Source organism: Mus caroli, unplaced genomic scaffold (genome assembly GCF_978045245.1).
Source record: "Mus caroli unplaced genomic scaffold, Mus_caroli_1 scaffold_18, whole genome shotgun sequence".
Lineage (NCBI taxonomy): Eukaryota > Metazoa > Chordata > Mammalia > Rodentia > Muridae > Mus > Mus caroli.
The window spans coordinates 64,344,774-64,368,405 of NW_028227273.1; the positions used below are offsets into that span (position 1 = coordinate 64,344,774).

Consider the following 23,632-nt stretch of genomic DNA (forward strand, 5'->3'; position numbering starts at 1 on the left):
TCAGGTCCTCAAGACTGGCTGCAAGCCCCTATACCCATTGAGCCATCTTGCTGGCCCAACATACTGGCAAATTCTCAAGGCTCCTTCTTTTCCCACCTAAAGAAACACCTTCTTCTATATGTCCCCCGGTGATTTCTTTTTACATAGATATTACTCCCAGTTTTCAGGCTTCTTTTGCTTGCTACTTTTAAAAGAATAGGACTGTAGACCTGAACAGGTGGCCCAGGGGTTAAAAGCATGTGCTGCTCTTTCAGAGGACCTGAATTCAGTTCCCAAGTACCCACAACAGGTGGCTCACAATGGCCTGAAATTCCAGACCCAAGGGATCAGACACCCTTTTTTGGCTTCTGTGGACATTGCATACATGTTGTTAACACACAAACACACACACAAATAAAAGTAAACATGATAGGGGGCTGGGGAGATGGCTCAGAGGTTAAGAGCACTGACTGCTCTTCCAGAGGTCCTGAGTTCAGTTCCCAGCAACCACATGGTAGCTCACAACCATCTGTAATGGGATCTGATGCCCTCTTCTGGTGTGTCTGAAGACAGCAACAGGGTACTCACATACATAAAATAAATGTAAAAAATAAATAAGCATGATAAGAGTTAGATGAAAGGGCTATTTCTACTGAACCACTGTTCTTTTATAGACTTGTATCTTATCATTTTTCCCTTTAAAGATTTATTCTATATACTGTCTCTCTCTTCAGACACACTAACCCCTAAAAAAGTGAAAGAATTTTCTTGGGGGGGGGGGAGGGAGGAAACTATACAGTCTACCCTTCTCCTTCCACAATCCCAATAACAAACAAAAGTTTGATTCCACCAGAGTTCACTCTGAGAAACCCATGAGTCTATTAGGCTTACTTACAGAGCTTGAGATGGGTTGTAGTCAGGAGTGCGGGCGACCCTAAAGCAGTCACACTGGAAAGTCTGCATGAAGCATGGATGTTTGCTTCCCCTATAGCCACCGAGATGGAACCCCCTCCCCAGCTGGTATACTCAGTGCCTCCCCATGACACCAAAGCCATGTTCAATTAGGACAAAACTTTACACATATGACTTTATACAAATATATTTGGCTCTCGGGATAGTGTTGTACTGCAGGAGAATATACTAAAGTCTCCTTGCAACTCATGCTAATTATCTTTATTCTTTTATTTAATTTTTTAGATTTTTTTTTAATGTACATGAGTGTTTTGCCAGTATGAGACTCTGTGCGTTATCTGTGTGCCTGACACTCACAGAGGTCAGAGAAGGGCATGGGACCCCCTGGAACTGGGGTTATAGATAGCTGTGAGCCACCATGTGGTTGCTAGGGATTGACCTCCAGTCCTCTGGAAGAGCAGCCGGCGCTCTTAGCTATTAATCCATCTCTCCAGCTTCCTTTGTCTTGATTCTAAATGGCCAGAACTTGTGCTGGCCTTTGTGACTTTAGAAGAGCCGATGTCACACGATGGCGGTACATGGCTATCATTCTCATACTTGGAAAGCTGGGAAAGAGAGGAAGTGCAAGGATAAGACCACCCCAGGCAAAGACTACGCAGCAAGTTCTCCTCCAGAGGGGAACGTGGGAGAGGGAATATCTGGTATGTGTGTGGGATATGTATGTCCATGCCTGTGTGTAAATGAACATGTATGTGGGTGTACATGCATATAGAGGCCAAAAGCAGATATCCTATCCCTATCACACCACATTGTTTGTTTGTTTGTTTGTTTGTTTGTTTGTTTTTTGAGACAGGGTTTCTCTGTGTAACCCTGGCTGTCCTGGAACTTACTTTGTAGACCAGGCTGGCCTCGAACTGAGAAATCTGCCTGTCTCTGCCTCCCAAGTGCTGGATTTAAAGGCGTGCACCACCACTGCCCGGCTATCACACCACATTTTGAGACAGGGCCTCTCACTGAACCTGGAACCCACTGATGGCCTAGACTGGCTGGCCGGGGAACTCCAGACATCCACCTGTCTCCATCCCCCCCAGCACTAAGGTTACAGAGAAATGCTAGGAATGCAAACTCAGGCCCTCATGCACCCAGGGCAAGAGCCTTAATGAGTTAGGCTTCTCTCCAGCCCCTCTGATAGCTGGAAAGATACTTTCCTTTGACTTCTAGGTCCCTCTCCTCAGGGCCACTTGGCTGTTCTGAATGCTCTATCTTAAGGCTAGCATCTAGATTGGCTTCTCCTACATCAGCCTTAAGGTGGGTCTGTGAAGACAACAACTGCTTTGCGGCTTACTTACACAGTTTTGGAAGTGTCTTGGGGCACGCTCCCTGCCTGCATCCCATTTCCTGCGGCTGTCATAAGATACATGGCAAAAGCAACTGAAGGGAGAAAGGGCTTGGTTTTGGCTCACAGTTCCAGGTTGCAGGCAGCGTGGAAGGGTAAATCTCAGGGTTAGGAGCTTGAGGTCGGTCACACAGCAACCACGGAGGGGGTGGGGGGATGAATGTTTGTTCTCAGTTCACCTCCTCCATTTTTTACAATCCAGATTCCCATCCCAGGGAATGATTTTGCCCATTGTTAACATGGGTCTTCCCACCTTAATTAACCTACCCAATTCCCCACAGGGATGCCCAGAGGCCTTTCTCCCAGGAGGGGCTGAATCCTTATTTGAGATCAACCATCCATCATACTCCTTGATTTTATCTTTATTGTTTTGAGGAAGGTGTCATGCCCCTTAGGCAGGCCTTGAACTCCAGACCCTTCTGCCTCCCCCTGCCAAGGCTTATCACTTCAGCTCCTGACTTAGAAGCACCCTGTCGCCTTGACATTTCGCTACCTGGGAAGGAGAGGGTAATCTGTGGACATTGAAGGGCCTCAGAGAATCCCTTCATAAAACTCACTTGTGAGATGTTAGATGATGCTGGTTCCCAAGGGCGGAGTTTAACATTGCTCCACTCAGAGCCCCAGTCTCCCCGTTTTGTTCTCTGCCATTCTCTACCCAAGGTTTCTCCCAAAAGAAACCTCTTGGTCACCTGGTGATAATATGTTAAATAATATGTGATAGGGGAGCCAAGAAGATTAACCTCTTCCTCCCCATCTCCACCATAGCCACCCTAATCCAAAACAACTGCACCCCTTTTTATTTTATTTATTTATTTGGAGATGGAGTTTCCATATGTAGGGCTGGCCAGCCTGGGACCCACTATACAGCCCAGGCTAGCCTCAGACTCACAGAGATCTACCTGAAGCTGTTTCCCAAGCACTGGGATAATGCCTGGCCAATGATTTTTACTGAAGATTGGACCCTGGGCCTTGTGTGGAGCCCACAAGAGCTCTCTCAGCTCCTCATCATGCCCTGTGACCAACTTTTATTCTGCCTTGCTGCATCTTAGGCTCTCAGGATTCTGTTCTCCCCACAGAAGCCAAGGAGCCTTTTCAAATATAGCTCCCATCATGTCCCTCTGCCCAAAAGCTTGCAAGGACTCCCAGCACAGTTGGCACAAAACCCTAGCTTCTGAGCCAGGCATGATTGCACACACCTGTACAGGAGATAGAGGCGAGAAGACCAGAAGTTCAAGACCAGTCTGGGTTACGTGAGACCTGTGTGTGTGTTTGTGTGCGTGATTGTGTGCGTGTGAATATGAATGTGTGTATTGGGTATGTGTGATTATGTATGTGGTGTAGGTGTGTGAGCATGATTGTATGTATGCGGTGTGTGTGACTGTGTATGTTTGATTGTGTGTGTCTGATTGTGTGTGGTGTGTGTATGTTGTGTGTGATTATGTGTGTGATTGTATGTTGTGTGTATGTGTTGTGTATATATGTGTGATCATATGTGTGTGGCATGTGTGTTATATGCACATGTGGTGTCTCTGTGTGTGTTATGCATGTGTTAAGTGTGTGTCTGTGTATGTTGTATGCATGTGTGGTGCGTGTGTGTGTGAGCATGTTTCTCTTCTTTTACCTGGGAATCTAACTCAGGTTGTCAGACCTGGAGAAAAGTGCCTTTAGTCTATTGAGCCAACTCACCAGGCCCAGATCCTCACCCCTTAGACACAGGGGTGAGTTTTGGCTCCTCTCACTCATCACTACAGCCTCATTTGACTCTGCCTGGCTCTGCTCTTCCAAGCACAATCCAGTCTTCTGCGGACTCTTGAATACCCTAAGCATGCCCCTAAGACAAGACCTCTGTTGTAACTATTTCCTCCCTAATTCCTAACTAATTTCTGCTTGGAATTCTCTCCCCAGAGACCCTGCCCCCGATTACTTACTCCCTCATGGCTATTGGCATCCCCCAAGCTCCTTCACCTTGGTTGGCCCACCCTAAACATTGCTGATCTTAGGTGGCAGCTCCACCACGCGATCTTCTCTCCCTTGCTCTTCTATGTGCTGAGGTATATACTTGTCTGTGGCCCATCTCTACCCCTGGAAATGTGAGCGTCACTAAGCAGGGACATTGTATTGTAAGCGTTGTATTGTAGCCTGCTGTCTGTGCATCTCAGAGCTGGGCATGTTTCCAGTGTTTGCCTAATACTCACTGGGTGAGAGAATTGGAAAGATAAATAGTTGTTGTCTTTGGGTTCATGTTGTTTTGCACATTTGAAAAAGGATTTTAGGGGCTGGTGAGATGGCTCAGTGGGTAAGAGCACCCGACTGCTCTTCCGAAGGTCCAGAGTTCAAATCCCAGCAACCACATGGTGGCTCACAACCATCCGTAACGAGATCTGGCGCCCTCTTCTGGAGTGTCTGAAGACAGCAACAGTGAACTTACATATAATAAATAAATAAATCTTGAAAAAAAAAAAAAAAAGAAAAAGGATTTTAGCCGGGCATGGTGGCGCACACCTTTAATCCCAGCACTTGGGAGGCAGAGGCAGGCAGATTTCTGAGTTCGAGACCAGCCTGGTCTACAAAGTGAGTTCTAGGATAGCCAGGGCTATACAGAGAAATCCTGTCTCAAAAAACCAAAAAAAAAAAAAAAAGAAGAAGAAAAAAGAAAAAAGAAAAAAAAAAAGAAAAAGGATTTTATGTGTATGTGTGAGTGCCACCATGTATGTATGTGTATGTATATACATATATATGTGTGCGTATATATGTATGTATGTATGTATATATGTGTATGTATGTATGTATGTATATGTAATTTTATGTGTGCATGAGTGCCACTATATATATATATATATGTGTGTGTGTGTGTGTGTGTGTGTATATATATATATATATATATATATATATATATATATATATATACCAGATGCAGGTCAGGTGCCCAGGGAGGCCAGAGATGTCAGAGTCCCCTGGAACCAGCGTTAGACACAGGTAGTCATGAGCCTCTGATGTAGATGCTGGGTACTGAACCCGGGTCCTCCTTGAGAGCAGTGAGCACTCTCAGCCACTGGACCATCTTTCCATGCCCAGGTTTGCACATTGTTGATTAGGAATGGTTGTGTCTTTACCCACAGAGGGACACATCCTCCATACTAAAGATTTAGAAGCTTGCATGGCCTCTTGGTTGGAAAGGCCTTCATCTGGTTAAAGCAGTGTCTTCCACAAAGCTTTTTGCAGCTTCAATGCAATGAATGTGTCCTGCAGATGACGATGGGTTGGGGGTTGAGTGGGGGGATTACCTGCCTAGCCAGGGCATCTGCAGCTCTGTCTGTCAAAGAAGGGGTGGCCTGGCAAGATGCTGCAGTGGGTGGCAAAAGGCACTTGCTGCCAAGCCTGATGACCCGAGTGTAAGTCCCAAGACCCCACAGGGTAAAGGAAGAAAGCAACTCCTGAATGTTGTCCTCTGACCTCCCGTTGCATGCTGGGACATATGTTTCTCCTCCCCACCTCCCTGCAAAATAAGTAAGTCAAAAAAAAAAAAATTGGGGGGGGGGGGCTGGTGAGATGGCTCAGTGGGTAAGAGCACCCGACTGCTCTTCCGAAGGTCCCGAGTTCAAATCCCAGCAACCACATGGTGGCTCACAACCATCCGTAACGAGATCTGATGCCCTCTTCTAGAGTGTCTGAAGACAGTGTACTTACATATAATAAATAAATATATATAAAAAAAATTGGGGGGGGGAGGTGAGACAAGGTTCCTCTGTATAGCCCTGACTGTCCTGGAACTCACTCTGTAGACCAGGCTGGCCTCAAACTCAGAAATCTGCCTGTCTCTGCCTCCCAAGTGCTGGGATTAAAGGTGTGTGCCACCACTGCCCAGCTAAGTCAATCATTTTTTTAAAAATGTTTAAAGGAGTGTGACTGCTGAGCCAGATCACCCTTCCATCCTTACACATTGATCAACCTGAACTGAAAAATGAATGGTTTGAGGTTCACCAGAGGTCTGTGGAACCCTCCCAATGGATGTCCTCCATGATGGCACTATGGGTGTGCTCAGCACTGCTATTATAGACCAAGATCCTAGCGAGGCATGGTGGCTAAGGCAGGCAATCCCAGCACTTGGGAGGCTAAGGCAAAAGAATTGCTGTGAGTTTCAGGCCAACCTGGGCTACTTAGTAAGATCCAGGCTAGCCTGTGCTGCAATGTGAAATCGATCTCAAATAGCTAGTTTCTGATTTAGTAGGTCTGAGGTGATACCCAAAGTCCACATTTCCCAAATGCCCCTGGGGTGACACTAACGTAGACCTATGACTTTGCTTAGCAGACTTTCTCTTACTGGTCGGCACCAGTGATCCTAGTATTTATTTACCTTAGGAATGTTTCTTAAGTATTTTAGTACATTTATTTATTTAAGCTGGGCATCGTAGTATTTAATCTAGGTGCTCAGGAGGCTGAGGCAGGCAGATCTCCGTGAGTGTCAGGTCAGCCTTGTCTATGTAATGAGTTTCAGGCCATCAGGGCTACATAGTGAGGTTCTGACTTGTGGTGGTTTGAATAGGAATCCCCCCCCCCCGCCCCCAGATTTATGTGTTTGAATGTTTGGCCATAGGGAGTGGCACTGTTTGGAAGTGCATCACTGAGGAGGCGGGGTTTTGAGGTCTCCTATGCGCAAGCTATGCCCAGTGTAGTTCACAGTCTCAAGATCTCACAGATCAAGAGTAGAACTCTCAGCTCCTCCAGCATCATGTCTGCCTTCACACCTCATGCTCCCCCACCATGATGATAACAGACTGAACCTCTGAAACTGTAAGCCAGCCACAATGAAATGTTTTCCTTTATAAGAGTTGCCATGGTCAGGGTGTATACGCACACCAAAGCACAAGCTCTCACCACAAAGTGAGCGTGGAGGTCAGAGGGCAGTCTGGGAGAACTGCTTATCTCCCTCCACTACGTAGGCCCTAAGAATCACACTCATCAGAGGAGGCTGTGCACACCCTTCCTTCTTGATTCCCCTTCTCTGTCCCCACTACTTTTTTTTTTTAAACTATAGTGTGGCCTGCCTGCTGGTAATTTGAGACAGGAGATCCCACTGGAATACATCCATAGAGAGACAAGGCCTTTGGACTTCCAGAGAGATCCGAGGTAAACTTTAACCGCAAGGAAAGAGTGGCTTGGAGAGAAAGAAGACTTTGTGACCAGAGGGAGAGTTAAGAGGGGGAAGCTTCACAGTGCACTGCCGGCCACCGAACGGAGCCCTGGTCTCTGGGGGAGAGCCTTGGGTTGGCTGGGATTTTTGGAGAAGGAGAGCCCTCTAAACTGCCAGCCTCCCCAAGGAAGAGCCAAGGGAGTTGCTGGGAGAAGGTGGAAGAGCAGCGAAGAAGCAAGAGGCTTCTGGAGGAGAGAGCAGCTGGAGCTTGGGGGAGGGGAGGGAGGATTTGGCATTTCGTTGCTGGGAATTTATTCTAAGCCAAATAGTTGGAGGCTTTTAAAGTGGCCATTGAGAAGTCAGTTGTAGAGCCAGGGCATCGCTGCACACACCTTTAATCCCAGCACTCCAGAGGTAGGAGGATCTCTGTGAGTTCCAGGCCAGCCTGGACGACAAAGTGAGTTCCTGGACAGCCAGGGCTACACAGAGAAACCCTGATGCGCAAAACCAAAAAGGAAGGAAGGAAGGAAGGAAGGAAGGAAGGAAGGAAGGAAGGAAGGAAGGAAGGGAGGAAGGGAGGAAGGGAGGAAGGGAGGAAGGGAGGGAGGGAGGAAAAGAGGGAGGAAGGGAGGAAGGGAAGAAGGAAAGAAGGAAAGAAGGAAGGAAGGAGAGACTATGCACAACCATGTTATTTGTTTGGTAACTTAACAAATAATAGGGAATAAACAGGCCTGGTGCTTATTACATGGTTTCATAGTGTAAACCCAGCACTTGAAAGGTGGAGGAAGGAGTGAGGCAGGAGCTCAGGGTCATGTTTGACTACACAGAGGTTCAAGGCCAGCCTGGGCTACACAAGATGCCCCTTCTCCCCCAAAAGGGGAGGCAATAAAAACAGCATAGGGTTTAAACATGAGAAAGCAAGTACACAGCTCACAGTGTGTGGCTTGTACTTGAATTATATTATAGTACTAGAGAGGACAAACCTGGGGCTAGCCGTATGGCTCAGTGGGCAAAGGCACTTGCTGCCAAGTCAGAGGAATAAGTTGGAGACCCAGAGCCCACGGGGCAGAAGAAGAAAAGCAACTCCTGAAAGTTGTCCTGTGCACGCTCACACAGACACAAACACACACTGAGAGACACAGAGAGAGAGACACACACAAACACAGAGATACACTGAGAGACACAGAGAAACACACAGAGAGAGACACACATGCAGAGAGACACAAAGACACACACAAAGAGAGACACACATAAACACACACACAGACACATACAAAGACACACACAACTAATTTTAATTAGGTTTTTTTTTTAGTTTTATGAGTACTCATGTTTTGCCTAAATGTATGTCCGTTCATCACGTACTTGCCTTGTGCCTAAGGAGGCCAGAAGACATTGGAGATGACCCAAGTTCAATTCCCAGCAGCTGGGGGTTTGGAGAGATGGCTCAGAGGTTGAGAGCACTGACTGCTCTTCCAGAGGTCCTGAGTTCAATTCCTAATAACCACATGGTGGCTCACCGCCATCTGTAATGGGATCTGGTGCCCTCTTCTGGCATGCAGGCATATATGCAGGCAAAATACTGTACATAATAAATAAATAAATAAATCTTTAAAAACCAATTCCCAGCCGCTATCAGGCAGATCCAACCTTCTGTAACTCCAGTTCCAGGGGATTTGATGCCCTCTTCTCGTGGCAGGCAGGGCTGGAAAAGGAGCTGGAGAAGGGGCTGGGAAGACTCAGTCAGTAGAGCATTTACCTTAAAAGCTTGAGAGCCTGACTTTGATCCCCAGATCAAACATGCTGGGCCAGCAAACTTGCTCTCCCAGCATCCCAGAGGCAGAGAGAAGACAGTGCCTGATGCTTGCCGGCCAGCATTCAGTCTAACCCAACTGATGGGTTCCAGGTCAATGAAAGAGCCTGTCACAATAGAAAAGCAGGTGGATGCTGATTCCAAGGATAACACCCAAGGCTGTCCTCCTGCCTCCAACCGCCTGTGCTCACACATGCATACATTAGTTCTTGTAAAGAGGCAAGTTCGGTCAGTAAGGACGGCTCAGTGGATGGCTCAGTAGGTGGAACTTACTGCCATTCTTGATGCCTGGAGTTCAGTCCCTGAGATCCACATGGGTCATTGTGCTTTAACCTCCCAAGATACATGCTCAAAGAAGTAATTAGTCTCCTGGGGGCGGGGTTGAGACAGGGCTTCTCTGGGTAGCCCTGACTATCCTGGAACTTGCTCTGTAGACCAGGCTGGCCTTGGAACTCTGCCTGCCTCTGCCTCCCCAATGCTGGGATTAAAGGCATGTGCCATCACACCCTGGCAGTAATTAGGTCTTTGAAAGGGCAAGACTGTGAGCCAGCCAGTCCCTGATGAACCGCCCTGCGGTCTGAAAGCTGCTTAGCCCATTTGTAGGTAGAATAGCAATGCTATTAAAGAATCATTTACCATAAACACTGAAGTTGTAGCTTCATGACATTCTCGCACATCACAAAATGTTCTCTCAGTCTCCCCCAACAGTTTTAAACTGTAAAAGCCATGCTCAGCTCACAGGCCTTACACAGCAGATTCATCCCACAGCGGACGGCTGCCGGTCCCAGGCAGTAAATAAGGACACGGCAGATGACAGAGAGTAGGCTGGGCAGCTTCCAACCCTCACCGACTTCGCTCTCTTTTCTGTCCAGGAGGCCACCATCCCAAGCTAAAGTCTCCACACACGTCGCAGACGACTACATATGTGTGTGTGCAGCAACAACACGTCTCTTGTGTTTTGAAACTTTATAAATAGCATCACACAGTACATATGCTGTAGCACCTGGCTCCTTTCCCTCCGCATTCTGTTAATACACGGAGTTCAAGTCTGTTCTGTGTACGGCACATGCAGCCATGTGACGTGCGCTCTGGTTTTATTACCAGTGGGTTTTCCTCTCCGCAGCAATGGTTGGCAAGTTTTGTTCTTACGCTTCTTCCTTCCTTCCTTCCTTCCTTCCTTCCTTCCTTCCTTCCTTCCTCACTTCCTTCCTTCTTTCCTTTCTTTCTTTCCAGGTTTTCTTCTGTGTAGCCCTGGCTGTCCTAGAACTCATTCTGTAGACCAGGCTAGCCTCAGACTCACAGAGATGCACCTGCCTCTGCCTCCCGAGTGCTGGGATTGAAGGTGTGCATCACCACTGCCCGGATGCTTTGTTCTTTCTTTCTCTCTTTCTCCCTTTCTCCCTTTCTCCCTTTCTCTCTTTCTCTCTTTCTCTCTTTCTCTCTTTCTCTCTTTCTTTTTTTCTTCCTCTAATTTTTAAAGATTTATTTATTGTATGCGTATGAGTACAGTGTCACTGTCTTCAGACACCAGAAGGGGGCATCAGATCCCCATTACAGATGGTTGTGAGCCACCTTGTAGTCACTGGGAATTGAACTCAGGACCTCTGGAAGAGCAGTCAATGCTCTTAACCACTGAGCCATCTCTAGAGCCCCTGTTCTTTGTTTAAAATAAAATAATAAAATATTTTAGATGGTGGTAGTGCACACCTTTAATCCCAGAATTTGAGAGTCAAAGGCAGGTGGAACTCTTAGTTGGAGTTAAGGAAGATGCAAAGCCAACAATTAAAAAGAAAAAAAGGCGGGTGGGGGGCTGTTCCAGGGAGGGGAGGAATAGCCCCCAGGATCTGGTGTCAAAAGACTCTCAGTGTAACTACAGAGTCACAAGATCCTCTTCAGCTTAGCAGTGCCCTTGGTGACCCAGCCCCACGGAGCGCTGCACCCATTGGCTAGCAGCGTGAACGGCCTCAATTCTTCTCTTGGAGACCTTCTCTTTCTGTCTCCAGGATCACCTTCCCAGTTGCCTTTGTCAGTGAGAATTTTGTGAACATTACCCAAACACGACATAAAAAGGCGCTTGTGTGATTGGGCTTGCTCTCACCCACCGCCATGAGAGCCTGCCTAGGCTAGCCTGCTATGCCATAAAGAGGATGTGGAGCCAAGCCAAGCCCCTAGAAGCGAGCCCAGCTGAGGCCACACTAGGTCAGCCAACAGGCAGTTGAGCCTCAGATGCATGAATGAGCTCAACCAAAATCAACAGTGCTTCCCGGCCAACTGACAATCCACCCAGACACGTTAGCGAGGCCCGCTGAGATCAGCCCAGTTCAGCTGGCCTCAAGATAAGTGGATCACCTCAGACACGTGAGTTGAAGACAGCATCGCTGTAGTAACTGCTGAAGCTCTCCGTTGATCCTATGACATGGCACTAGAACTTTTTAAAATATATTTTTTCTGTCTTTTTAGCATCATGTTTTCCCCTTTTATTGAAAATAGAGGGGGCTGGTGAGATGGCTCAGTGGGTAAGAGCACCCGACTGCTCTTCCAAAGGTCCAGAGTTCAAATCCCAGCAACCACATGGTGGCTCACAACCATCTGTAACGAGATCTGACTCCCTCTTCTGGAGCGTGTGAAGACAGCTACAGTGTACTTACATATAATAATAAATAAATCTTAAAAAAAAAATACATTTCTTTAAAAAAAAAAAAGAAAATAGAGGGTTTTTTCTCTCACATAATATATTTTGATTATGGTTTCCCTTCCCTCTGCTCTTGTTTGCACCTCCCCACCCTCCTCCTGTCTAGATCCATTTCCTTTCTGTCTTTCTTTAGAAAACAAACAGGCTTCTAAGGGATTATGTCTGAGTTAGGGTTTTACTGCTGTGAACAGACACCATGACCAAGGCAACTCTTATAAAGGACAGCATTTAACTGGGGCTGGCCTATAGGTTCAGAGGTTCAGTCAGTCCATTATCATCTCAGGCAGGAGCATGGCAGCATCCAGGCAGGCATGGTGCAGGAGGAGCTGAGAGTTCTACATCTTCATATGAAGACTGCAAGCAGAATACTGGCTTCCAGGCAGCTAGGATGAGGGTCTTAAAGCCCATACCCACAGTGCCACGCCTACTCCAACAAGGCCACACCTTCTGATAGTGCCACTCCCTGGGTCAAGCATATTCAAATTACCACAGATTATAATATAATATAATATAATATGATAAAAAAACCAAAAACTAACACATAGAAATTGAGCAAAACAAAGAGAAGGAGAAGAGCCCAAGAAATGGCACAAGAAACAGAACCACCAGTTCACACACTTAGGAATCTCATAAAAACACTAAACCGGAAGCCATTATATACAAGCAAAGGACCCTGTGCAGGCTGCTCCAGTCTCTGTGAGTTCGCCTGAGCTTTGATCTTGTTGACTCAGCAGGCCTTGTTTTGTGACCTCCATCCCCTCTGGCTCCTACACTCTTTCAGTCTCCTCTTGCACAGGGTTCCCTGAGCCCTGAGGGGAGGGATTTGATGAAGACAGCCAGTCTCTGACTGGGTGTTCCAAGGTCTCTCACTCTCTGAGAGGCTCTGTATTGTTCACATCTACTGCAGGAGGAGGCATTTCTGACGATGGCTAAGCAAGGTATTTGTTCTGAGCCTAGCAGAATGTCATTTAGGAGTCGTTTTATTTTATTTTACTTTACTTTAATTTTTTAGCAATAGTATTTGGTTTTACCTTAGGCCTCTAGGCTGTCTATAGTCTCAGGCTCTTGGTCACCCCAGCAGCGTTGGGTACAAGTTCTGTCTTATGGAATGGGTGTTAAGTGAAGTCAGAGGCTGGGTGGTTACCCCCTTGGGCATTGCACACTGTTGTGCTCAGTCTTCCTCGTTATTTGATGATTTCAGTGAGATTACCTTCATATATGCATAGACTCTAGGATGCTTCTACCATGTCAGACTTCTGCTGTAAAAAAGTCAAATCCCTATTGGTGGTTTCTACCCCACCTTCAACCTCTTAGTTCCCACATAAATAACACACAGCCCTTATATTTACAATAAGCCTAAATCAGCACAAGAGCTGGGCAGATATCTATCCTCCATGCTGTTCCGTCTATTTCCCAGCCATTATTCGGTGACTCACCTAACCCATGGTGGCTTTCTCCTCTCTTTGTCTCCTCTGATCCTCAAGCTTGGGAACCCTAAACCCCGCCTATGTCTCTTCTGCCCAGCTATTGGCTGTCAGCATCTTTATTTACCAATCAAAAACAACTTGGGGCAAGATCACTTGGGTCTACATGAGGGCTCTCTGGGGCAGCCAGGTCTTGGGAGCCAACATTTAGCATTACAATATCCAGCAACAGACCAAACCTCAACAGATTTCCATAGTGGCCCTCAAAAGGGCCTTAATTTTAGCTGTCTTTCCCCTTCCTATTTCCTTCCCCTCCCCCACTTGACCCTCCCACTCATCCATAACTATCTCTTCTACCCCCTTCCCCCCCCCTCCCAGACCCTTACTCTATATCTGGCCTCTGTGCTTCTGTGAATTGTAACTTGGCTATCATGGACTTAATAGCTAATATCCAGGCTAGAGAGATGGCTTAGCAGTTAAGAGCACTGACTGCTCTTTCGAAGGTCCTGAGTTCAAATCTGATGCCCTCTTCTGGTGCATCTAAAGTCAGCTACAGTGTACTTAGATATAATAGTAATCAATATTTAGGCAACCTTCGTTCCCAGCAAGCACATAATGGCTCACAGCCATCAGTACAGCTATAGTGTACCCATATACAATAAATAAATAAATAAATAAATAAATAAATAAATAAATAAATAAAATCTTTAAAAAAAACAGCTAATATCCACGTATAAGCAAATGCATACCATATTTCTCTTTCTCTTTCTGGGGTTCTAGAATCCCTCTCTTGTGATTTTTCCCCCTAGCATCAACCATTTACTCCCAACCCTGTAATCTCATTTATTTAATGACTGAGTAATAATACTACACACACACACCCATTTTTCTTCTGTTGAGGGACATCTGAAATGTTTCCAATTTCTGGCTATTATGAAGACAGCAGCTATACACATGGCTGCGCACGTGTCTCTATGGGAGGATGGGGTATCCTTTGGGTATATACCCTGTGAATCTTGGGGAAAATTGATTCCCATCTTTCTGAGGCACCACCCCGCTGACTTCCATACTGGGTCCTTGCACACCCACGGGCCACGGAACAAGTGCCCCTTGCTCCACAGCCTCTCCAGCCTGAGCTGTCACTTGTGTAATTGATCTCAGCCATTCTGACAGAGAAAGATGAAATCTCACAACACAGTTTTAATTTTCCACTTTCCTGGTGGACATTTATTTCAGGTGTCTCTAAGCCATGTGAGATTCCTTGTTTGAGAATTCTCTATCTAGAGCTGTACCTCATTTTTTGATCGGGTCATTTTCTTGGTATTTGATAGTTTGTTGATTGCTTTCTATATTCTGGATGTTAGCCCTCTATGGGGTGTGTTGCTGGTCTATTTTCCCATTCTGCTGTCTGAATGACAGTGTCCTTTGCCCTACAGAAGCGTCTCATTTTCATAAGATCCCACTTATGAGCTGTTGGTCTTAGTGCCTGTGCTAACAGTGTTCTGTTCAAAAAGTTTCCCTGTGCCAATGAGTTCAGAGCTATTCCAGTTTCCTCTTCTATGAAGTTTGGTGGACTTGAATCTATGTTGAGGTCTTTGATCCGTTTGGAGTTTTGTGCACAGTGATAAGCGTAGCTCTATTTGGTTTCTTCTACTCGGAGCTGTCGGTTTGACCAGCACCGTTTGTTAAAGATGCTGTCTGTCTTTTTTCCAGTGTGTTTCTGGCTTTTTCGCTTAAAATATCAGGCATCCATAGGTGTGTGGCATTATGTTTTGTTCTTTAATTTGATTCTACTGATCAACATGTCTGTTTTGTGCTAATATATTATTATGGCTCTGCAGTACATCTTGAAACTGGGAATGGCGACATCTCCTGCAGTTCCTGTATTATTCAGGGTCGATTCAGCTATCTTGGCTTTTTTTTTTTTTTTCACTTCCATAGAAAGCTGAAAATTGTCCTTTCAAGATCCATGAAGAAGTGTGTTAGAATTTTAATAGGGATTGCATTAGCCCTGTAGATTGCTTTTGATACGATGTCTATTCTTTACTTTCCATATTCTTCAATTTCTTTCTTCAGTGTCATAAAGGGTTTTTTTGTTTTAAGATTTATTTACTTTATGTATGTGAGTACACTGTCACTGTCTTCAGACACACCAAAAGGGGGCATCAGATCTCCTTGCAGATGGTTCTGAGCCACCATGTGGTTGCTGGGAATTGAACTCAGGACCTCTGGAAGAGCAGTCGGTGCTCTTAACTGTTGAGCCTTCTCGCCAGCCCATCATAAAGTTTTTACCATACAAGTCTTCCACCTGCTTGGTTAGAGTTGCCCCAAGATATTTTATACTCTTCGAGGCTGTTGTGAAAGGCACTGTTTCCCTAATTTCTTTCTCAGTCCCTTGTGTGTAGGAAGGCTACTGATTTTTGTGTGTTAATTTTGTATCCAGCTGAACCTCTGAACTTGTAAGCCAGCCCCAATTAAATGTTGTCCATATAAGAGTTGCCTTGGAAGCCAGGCGTGGTGGCACACGCCTTTAATCCCAGCACTCGGGAGGCAGAAGCCAGCCTGGTCTACAGAGTGAGTTCTAGGGGGAAAAAAATGCCTTGGTCAGGGTATCTGTTCTCAGCAGTAAAACCCTAGCTAAGACACCTTGTAAAATAACCTTCATTGTGTCCCGTAAGTTTGAGTCTGCTGTGTATTCGTCTCCATTCAATTCTGGGAAGTGTTTACTGTCTTTGTCTTGACCCATTTTTCATTCAGTAGAGAGCTGTTCAGCTTCCATGAGTTTATTAACTCTCTGATGTTCCTGCTGTTCTTGATGTCTGGCTTTAATCCGTGATGGTCAGATAGGACGCGGGATGTTATTTCAATTTTTTTTGTATCTGTTGAGACTTGCTTTGCATCTGAGTATGAGATCAGTTTCAGAGAAAGCTTCACATGTTGCTGAGAAAAAAAAAAGACGTATTCTTTTGCATTTGGGTGAAATGTTGTGAAAATAAGTGTGTTTCTATCTATTTGGTTTGCGACAGTCAGACAGCTCCAGCATTTCTCTGCTTAGTTTCTGTCTGAATGACCTGTCTGGTGACAAGAGCGGGAGTACTGAATGAAGTTTCCCCGCTCTCACCATGAGAGGGTCAGTATGCAATTTAAGCTGCTGTAACAGTGTTGCTTTTATGAACTTGGGTGCCCTGTGTTGATGCATAGATGTTAAGAACTTCTGTGATGAATGTGTAGTGTCCATCCATCCCTATCTCTTCTGATTAGTCTATTTTGTCAGATATTAAAATAACTCTACAAGCTTGCTTCTTAGATCCATTTGCTTTTTGGGGGGAGTGGGGGTGGTGCAGAAGCAGAATGTATCCTGATTTAGTATCCTTTCTGTTAGTTTGTTTCAGTATATTGGGGAATTGAGACCTTTGGTGTTGAGGGATATTATCTTAGTGTTTTACTGCTGTGAAAAGACACCATGACCATTTCTTATAAAAGAAAGAATTTAACTGGGAGCTTGTTTACAGTCAGTGGTCCAGCCCATTATTGTCATGGTGGGAAGCATGGCGGACCAACATGGTGCCAGAGAGGTAGCTGAGAAATCTACGCTCAGAGAAGCAGGCAGCAGGAAGAGAGAGACACTGGGTCTGGCTTGAGCATTTGAAACTCTAAAGCCCAACCCCTAGTGACACATCTCCTATTCCCAGTCAAGTATCACCACTCCCCAGTAACTGAACATTCAAATACAGGAGCCTAAGGGATGGTGCCTACTCAAACCACCACAGACTTCAGTGAGCACAGTTTGTTGATTCCTGTTATTTTGTCCTTGCAGTGGTGGTGGTGATGGTAATGGTGGAGTGGTGTGTGTGTGTGTATGTATGTATGGTGTGTATGTGGTGTGTGTGTATGTGTGTGTGTGTGTGTGGTGTGTGTGTATGATGTGTGTGTGTGTGGTGTGTGTATGTGTATGATGTGTGTGTGTGTGTGTGTATGGTCTCTCTGCGTGTGGTGTGTATGTATGGTCTGTGTGTGGGGTGTGTGTGTGTGTGTGTGGTGTGTGTGGTATGTGTGCATGGTGTGTATATGTGTATGGTCTCTGTGTGTGGTGTGTGTGTGGTGTGTGTGTGGGTGTGTGTGTGTGTGGTGTGTGTGTGGTGTGTGTGTGTGTGGTGTATATGTGTGTGGTATGTGTGTGTGTGTGTGTGGTGTGGGGGGGGGGGGGCGCCCTTGATTTGCTGAGATTATTCCCTGTGTTTTCATGGCTGTTGGTGACCTCTTTAGGTTGGGGTTTTCCTTCTAGCACCTTCTATAGGGTTTGATTTGTAGATAAATATTGCCTGAGTTTGGTTTTATCATGAAGTGTGTCCTTTCTCTGTCTATTGTGATGGAAAGTTTTGCTGAGTAGAGTAGTCTGGGCTGGCATCTGTGGACTCTTAGAGTCTGCAGCACATCTGTCCAGACCCTTCTTGTTTTTAAAGTCTCTATTGAGAAGTTAGGTGTAGAGCTGGGGAGATGGTGCATGCCTTTAGTCCCAGCACTTCTGAGACAGACACAGGTGGATGTCTGTGAATTCGAGGACAGCCTGGGCTATTACTCAGAGAAACCCTGTCTTGAAAGAAAAGACACACACTCACACACACACACACACACACACACACACACACACAGAGAGAGAGAGAGAGAGAGAGAGAGAGAGAGAGAGAGAGAGAGAGAGAGAGAGAGAAAGAAGCTGGATATGGTTCTATAGGTCTGCCTTATATGCTATTTGATAGTTTTCCCTCATGGCTTTTAATAGTCTTTGTTCTGTACATTTAGTGTTTCAATTATTATATGCTGAAGGGACTTGCTTTTTGGTCCAGTCTCTTTCATGTTCTGGAAGCTCCTTCTACCTCAACAGGCACCTCCTCCTTTAGGATGGGGAAATTTTCTTCTATGGTTTTGTTGATAACGTTTTCTGTGCTGTTGCCCTGGGTTTTTTCTCCTTCCTCTCTTCCCATTATTCTCAGAATTGGTCTTTTCAATGTGTCCCAGATTTTCTGGATGTTTTTTGCCTATTTTTCCTTTTAAAAGATTTAACATTTTCTTTGACCAAAGTGTCCATTTCTTCTATCATGTCCTCAATGTCTGAGATTCTCTCTTCCATCTCTTTTTCTATTCTTTTCTTTTCTTTTCTTCTTCTTCTTCTTCTTCTTCTTCTTCTTCTTCTTCTTCTTCTTCTTCTTCTTCTTCTTCTTCTTCCTCCTCCTCCTCCTCCTCCTTCTTCTTCTTCTTCTTAAGACAGGGTTTCTCTGTGTAGCTCTGGCTGTCCTGGAACTTACTCTGTAGACCAGACTGGCCTCGAACTCAGAGATCTGCCTGCCTCTGCCTCCCAAGTGCTGGGATTAAAGGTGTGTGCCACCACTGCCGGGCCCTTTCACCTCTTTTGTTCTGTTGGTGAGGTTTACCTCTAGGTTCCTGTTTGAAATCCTAAACCTTTTCATCTCCACATCTCCTTCACTTTGGGTTTTGGTTGGTTGTTGGTTCTAGTTCAGGTCTTGAAGTGTTTTATGCATCTCCTCCCACAGTTTGCATTTTCCTAGATTTCTTTAAGGGATTCATTCACTTCCTCTTTAAGCATCTCTGTCATATCATAGAGGCCATTTTCAAGTCTTTTTCTTGCGTTTCAGCTCCATTGCAATACCCCGAGCCTGCTGTGGTAGGGTTGCTGGGCCCTCGTGGTTACCTTGCCCCAACTGTTACTGTGTTTTCATGTTGATGTCTAAACATCTGAGCTTGGGAAGACTGTGATTCTGGTGCTGATATCCGGTCTCGTCTTTGCTGGGCAGGTGTTTTGTTTCTCGGTTTCAGTCTCCTCTCCAGTTCTTAGGAGGGTGTGTGTTGCCTGGTAGGAAATTCTGGGATCCTGATAGGTGTGGCTACTGTGGGTTCCAGAAAAATAGGTTTCTAGGAGTTAAGCGCTGACACTTAAGAATGGGATAGGCTGGTGAGAATGCTGAAGGGGTCCACAAGAGGGAGGGAAGCAGGGTGTTTCACTAGAATCTGCTTAATCCATTGGGCATGGGGGCAGAGAGCAAGGGGAAGCAGGTGGTCTGCTACAGCATTGAGGATTAGCCTCGGGGATTCTGCTTCTCTGGCTGGAGTGGCCAGATTCATTTTATTTTTAATTTTTATGCATATATGTGCACATGTGTAAGTTCCTCAAAGTCCAGAAGATGACATTGAATCTCCTAAAGAGGCTGAGAGCTGCCTTTGTGAGTTGAGAACTGACCTGGGGTCCTCCGCAAGGACTGTAAGCCCTCTTAACCACAGAGCCATCCCCCGCCCCAGCTGTGGTAGACTTTAGAATGCTTGTAAGGTAGATCATTCAAGGCAGTTTTATCCTTTCAGCTAGGAACCTGGCTACAAAATAACATGAGGTGAATACAGCAGGAGACATCATTTAACCCTCTCCTGTGGGAGTTTAAAACACAGTGGGGGTCTGCTCTGTGAAACCCTCAGGGGTCTCCATCTCTTTTCTCTGTTGTTCTGTCTGTAGAAGCAGGGGTCTGTGATAGTGCAAGTGTCCCTAGCTGGCCCCCTCCCATAAATACCTCTGAGCCATCTGGATGACAAAGAGGAACGACAGGAGTCTGATATTTAATACGGATGGCCACCTTGGTTTCTTCTCTTCTCAGCCCTTTCTTACAAATTGACAGCATCAAGCCAGACACAGTGGTTCCAAGCCTGTGACCCCGGCACTAGAGGTAGAGGCAGAAGGATCAGGATTTCAAAGTCATAATGGATTCATGGCAATCCCAGGCTACATGAGGTATCAAAAGCCAAACAAGATGGCTGAAAGTCCGAGTTCCATTCCTAGGACCCTCATGAAGGTGGAAGAAAGCCTACTACCAAAAGTTGTCATCCAACCTCCACAAACACATTGTGGCATGCTCACATCCACAACCATAACTCTCGCATGCACACAAAATGAATAAAATGTCATTTTAAAACGTTGGTAGCAACCAGGCTACCAACTTCCAAGCTGGGCGGTGGTGCACTCCTTTAATCTGAGCAGAGGCAGGCAGAACTCTGAGTTCGAGGCCAGAATGGCCAGAGTGAGTTCTAGGACAGTAAAGGCTACACAGAGAAACCCTATCTCAAAATACTCCCTTCCTCTGGTCCAAAAATAAACACACACAAAATAAATAGATAGATAGATAGATAGATAGATAGATAGATAGATAGATAGATAAAACCCTTTGGTAGCATAGCCATTAGCTGCAAGTGATACTTGGAAATCTAAACTTTATTCTGGCCAACTGTGCTGCTGTCTGTGGAAGGCGCAATTGCTACACTAAGGAAGGGAAGGTCCTGTCCCACATCACAGACCTCCACATTCAAGGAAAACGGGTCCTAAGCAGAACAAACTCCATATTCTTCATCAAGAGGGCTCCTTGCTGGTGGAATAAGGCAGCTGGGTTCTAGTCCTGGCATAAATATTTGTCTATGGCAGCTATGGTGATGCCGTGGCTAGGGGTGCCCATGTACCCCAGTTCTGAGCATTGAACAGTGAGAAGGTGCTGAAAGTTCTCGGAGATGTATTTGACATCCTGTGGAAGAAAGGAGCGCAGAGGAGAGCTTCCAGGGCACTCCTGATTGGCCTGCTGGTGAAAGGCAAGTTGGCAGTCAGCCTGTGACCACAGAAAGGAAGCTACCGTGGGACCCTGACACCGCGTAGGAGACCTGAAAGACCCAGAGGAAAGAGCCAAGTAGAGGAAAGGCATTGGAGAAAGAAAAGATTATAGACATAGGAAGGAATGTGTAGAGCTACCCTGGGGCGATGAGCCGAGGCTGCCGTCGGCCAGGACTGTGTGCGCAGCCCTGTGGTTTATTGTCTGCATTCGCTCATCCCCAGTGGGGACTGGTTTCCCTGCTTGTCAGCTGACTCACAGTCGAAGCACGGCAGGCTGGTTTTCTTTCTGTGTTGGAGAGGATCGGGTTTTTGTTTTGGAAAATCTGATCTCTTGAGCAAGAGTCTGGCCTGGAAGAATACAGGAAGAAGGGAAGACCCTAGCTTCCCTACAGTATCTGGGATTTCTCTCCTGCTGGGAAAACTGGGGAGGTAGCAGGTTGTGCCCCCTCACACACACACACACACACACACACACACACACACACACCCTGCCAGGTTGGATGCTGGCTACTTGGCTGAGAAGAAAGCTCAAAGCTTCAGCCTTTAGTCAGCCTATCAGAAGCGAGACCGCCGGGCTGGAGAGATGGCTCAGTGGTAAGAGCATTTGCTGCTCACAACTGCCTGTGTTAATTCCAGTTCCTCGGGCTCCAACCGGTGCCCTCTTCTGGCTGCCATGGGCACTGCATGCACCTGGCGCTCCTACATGCAGACAGGCACTCAATCACATAAAATTAAAAAAAAAAAAAAAAAAACAGCCATTGTCTGCTGCTACCAAACAGTTACCCTCGAGGAAAGCCTGCAGCCATGGCACAAGGAGACTCAGGCAGCCCTTAAAACAGGCCGCAAGAAGAGAGCTGAGGTCTCTTGCCAGGAGCTACCAACAGCCAGGTGAGTGAAAGGCCTCAGAGGACAGCCTTCAGCTGGCAGCCGCTCCAGACCTTTACTTTAGGAGGGGCCCTGAGGCAAAGCAGGCAGCTAAGACACCCCTCGCCTCCAGTCTCAGAAACCCAAGACATCTGGGAGTGGAACCAGCATGGAAAGATTGATGGATGGAGGAGATGCGGAAGGTACAGACTGTGGAAATCATTCAGCTATGAAATAATATGAAATAGTGACATTTGCAGAGAAATGGATGAAGCTGGAAATTCTCGAATGAAGTAAATGAAGTAGAATAAACCAGGATCAAAAGGACAAATAGGACCTGCGTTCTCCCACATGTGGGTCCTAGATTTTAATTCCTGTGTGTGTGTGTGTGTGTGTGTGTGTGTGTGTGTGAGAGAGAGAGAGAGAGAGAGAGAGAGAGCAGGAGGCAAGAGCCAGTGGGAGGGGCCAGGAAGAGGGCGGGGAGAGGAGGAGCAAGAAGCGGCAATGGAATTTGTAAGCCAACATTGGGGTAGTGGTGGGGCACCAGTAAAATGTGTTTTGAGCCTTGCGTTGGTTACAGATGCCTTGAGCCCAGCTCTCTAGACAGAAGCAGGCAGATCTGTGAGTTCCAGGCCAGCCAGGGCTACACAGTAAGACCCAGTCTCAAACAAAACAGAAACAGAAAATCGAAGCTTTAAGGTCTGAAGGAGATAGCTCAGTCCATAAATTCCCTTGCCTTGTGTCTCAGTTGCTGCCATATTGCTATGAGAAGACACCATGGCCAAGTCAACTTATCAAAGAAAGCATTTAACTTCAGAGCTCACAGTTTCAGAGGGTGAGCTGATGACCATCAAAGCAGGAAGCATGGCTGCAGGCAGGCAGGCTGGCAGACATGGCGCTGGAGCTGCAGCCGGGAGCTTACATCTTATCCACAAGCAGCAGTGAGAGAGACAAAGACAGAGAGGGGAGAGAATGGGCCTGGCATGGACTTTTGAAACCTCAAACCCCATCCCACCCCGCCCCTGTGACACATCTAATCCAACAAGGCAATGCCCCCCAATCCTTCCCAAACAGTTCCACCAACCACGGGGGGGGGGGGGGGGGGGGGGCAAACACTCACATATATGAGCCTATCACTCAGTGCGTGCACTTTTGTACGTGTGATGAACTCCATGAAGACCTGAGTTCTATCCCTAGAACCCACATTTTCAAAACAAAACAAAACAAGAACCAAAAATCCAGACATGCTTGTAATGCAAGCATTGTAATACAGAGTGAGTTCCAGGACAGCCAAGGCTAAACAGTGAAACCCTTTGTCTCAAAAAACACACACAAAAAAACAAACAAACAAAAAACAAAAAGAGCCGGACAGTGGTGGCGCACGCCTCTAATCCCAGCACTTGGGAGTCAGAGGCAGGTGGATTTCTGAGTTTGAGGCTAGCCTGGTCTATAGAGTAAGTTCCAGGACAGCCAGGGCTATACAGAGAAACCCTGTCTCAAAAAAACAAACAAACAAACAAACAAAAACCCCAAACAAACAAAACAAAAACAAAAACAAAAAAACAACCACTGGATGGATAGATGATAGATAGATAGATAGTTTTTAAAAACTTTTTTGTTTGTTTTGTTTTGTTTTGTTTTGAGACAGGGTTTTTCTGTGCAGCCCTGGCTGTCCTAGAACTCACTCTGTAGACCAGGCTGGCCTCAAACTCAGAGATCACCTGCCTCTGCCTCCCAAGCACTGGGATTAAAGGCGTGTGCCAC

The 23,632-nt window shown here is 46.2% G+C and overlaps 1 protein-coding gene across 1 annotated transcript in view; it reads left to right on the forward strand.

Annotated features, from left to right (window-relative positions):
• Tmem217 (transmembrane protein 217) overlaps positions 1-23,632 on the forward strand; it is a 28,241-nt gene that overhangs the window by 1,212 nt on the left and 3,397 nt on the right. Inside the window, exon 2 of the mRNA XM_021149913.2 lies at positions 7,323-7,414. The gene's annotated coding sequence lies outside the window, so the exon portion shown is untranslated. The remainder of the gene's footprint in view (positions 1-7,322; positions 7,415-23,632) is intronic.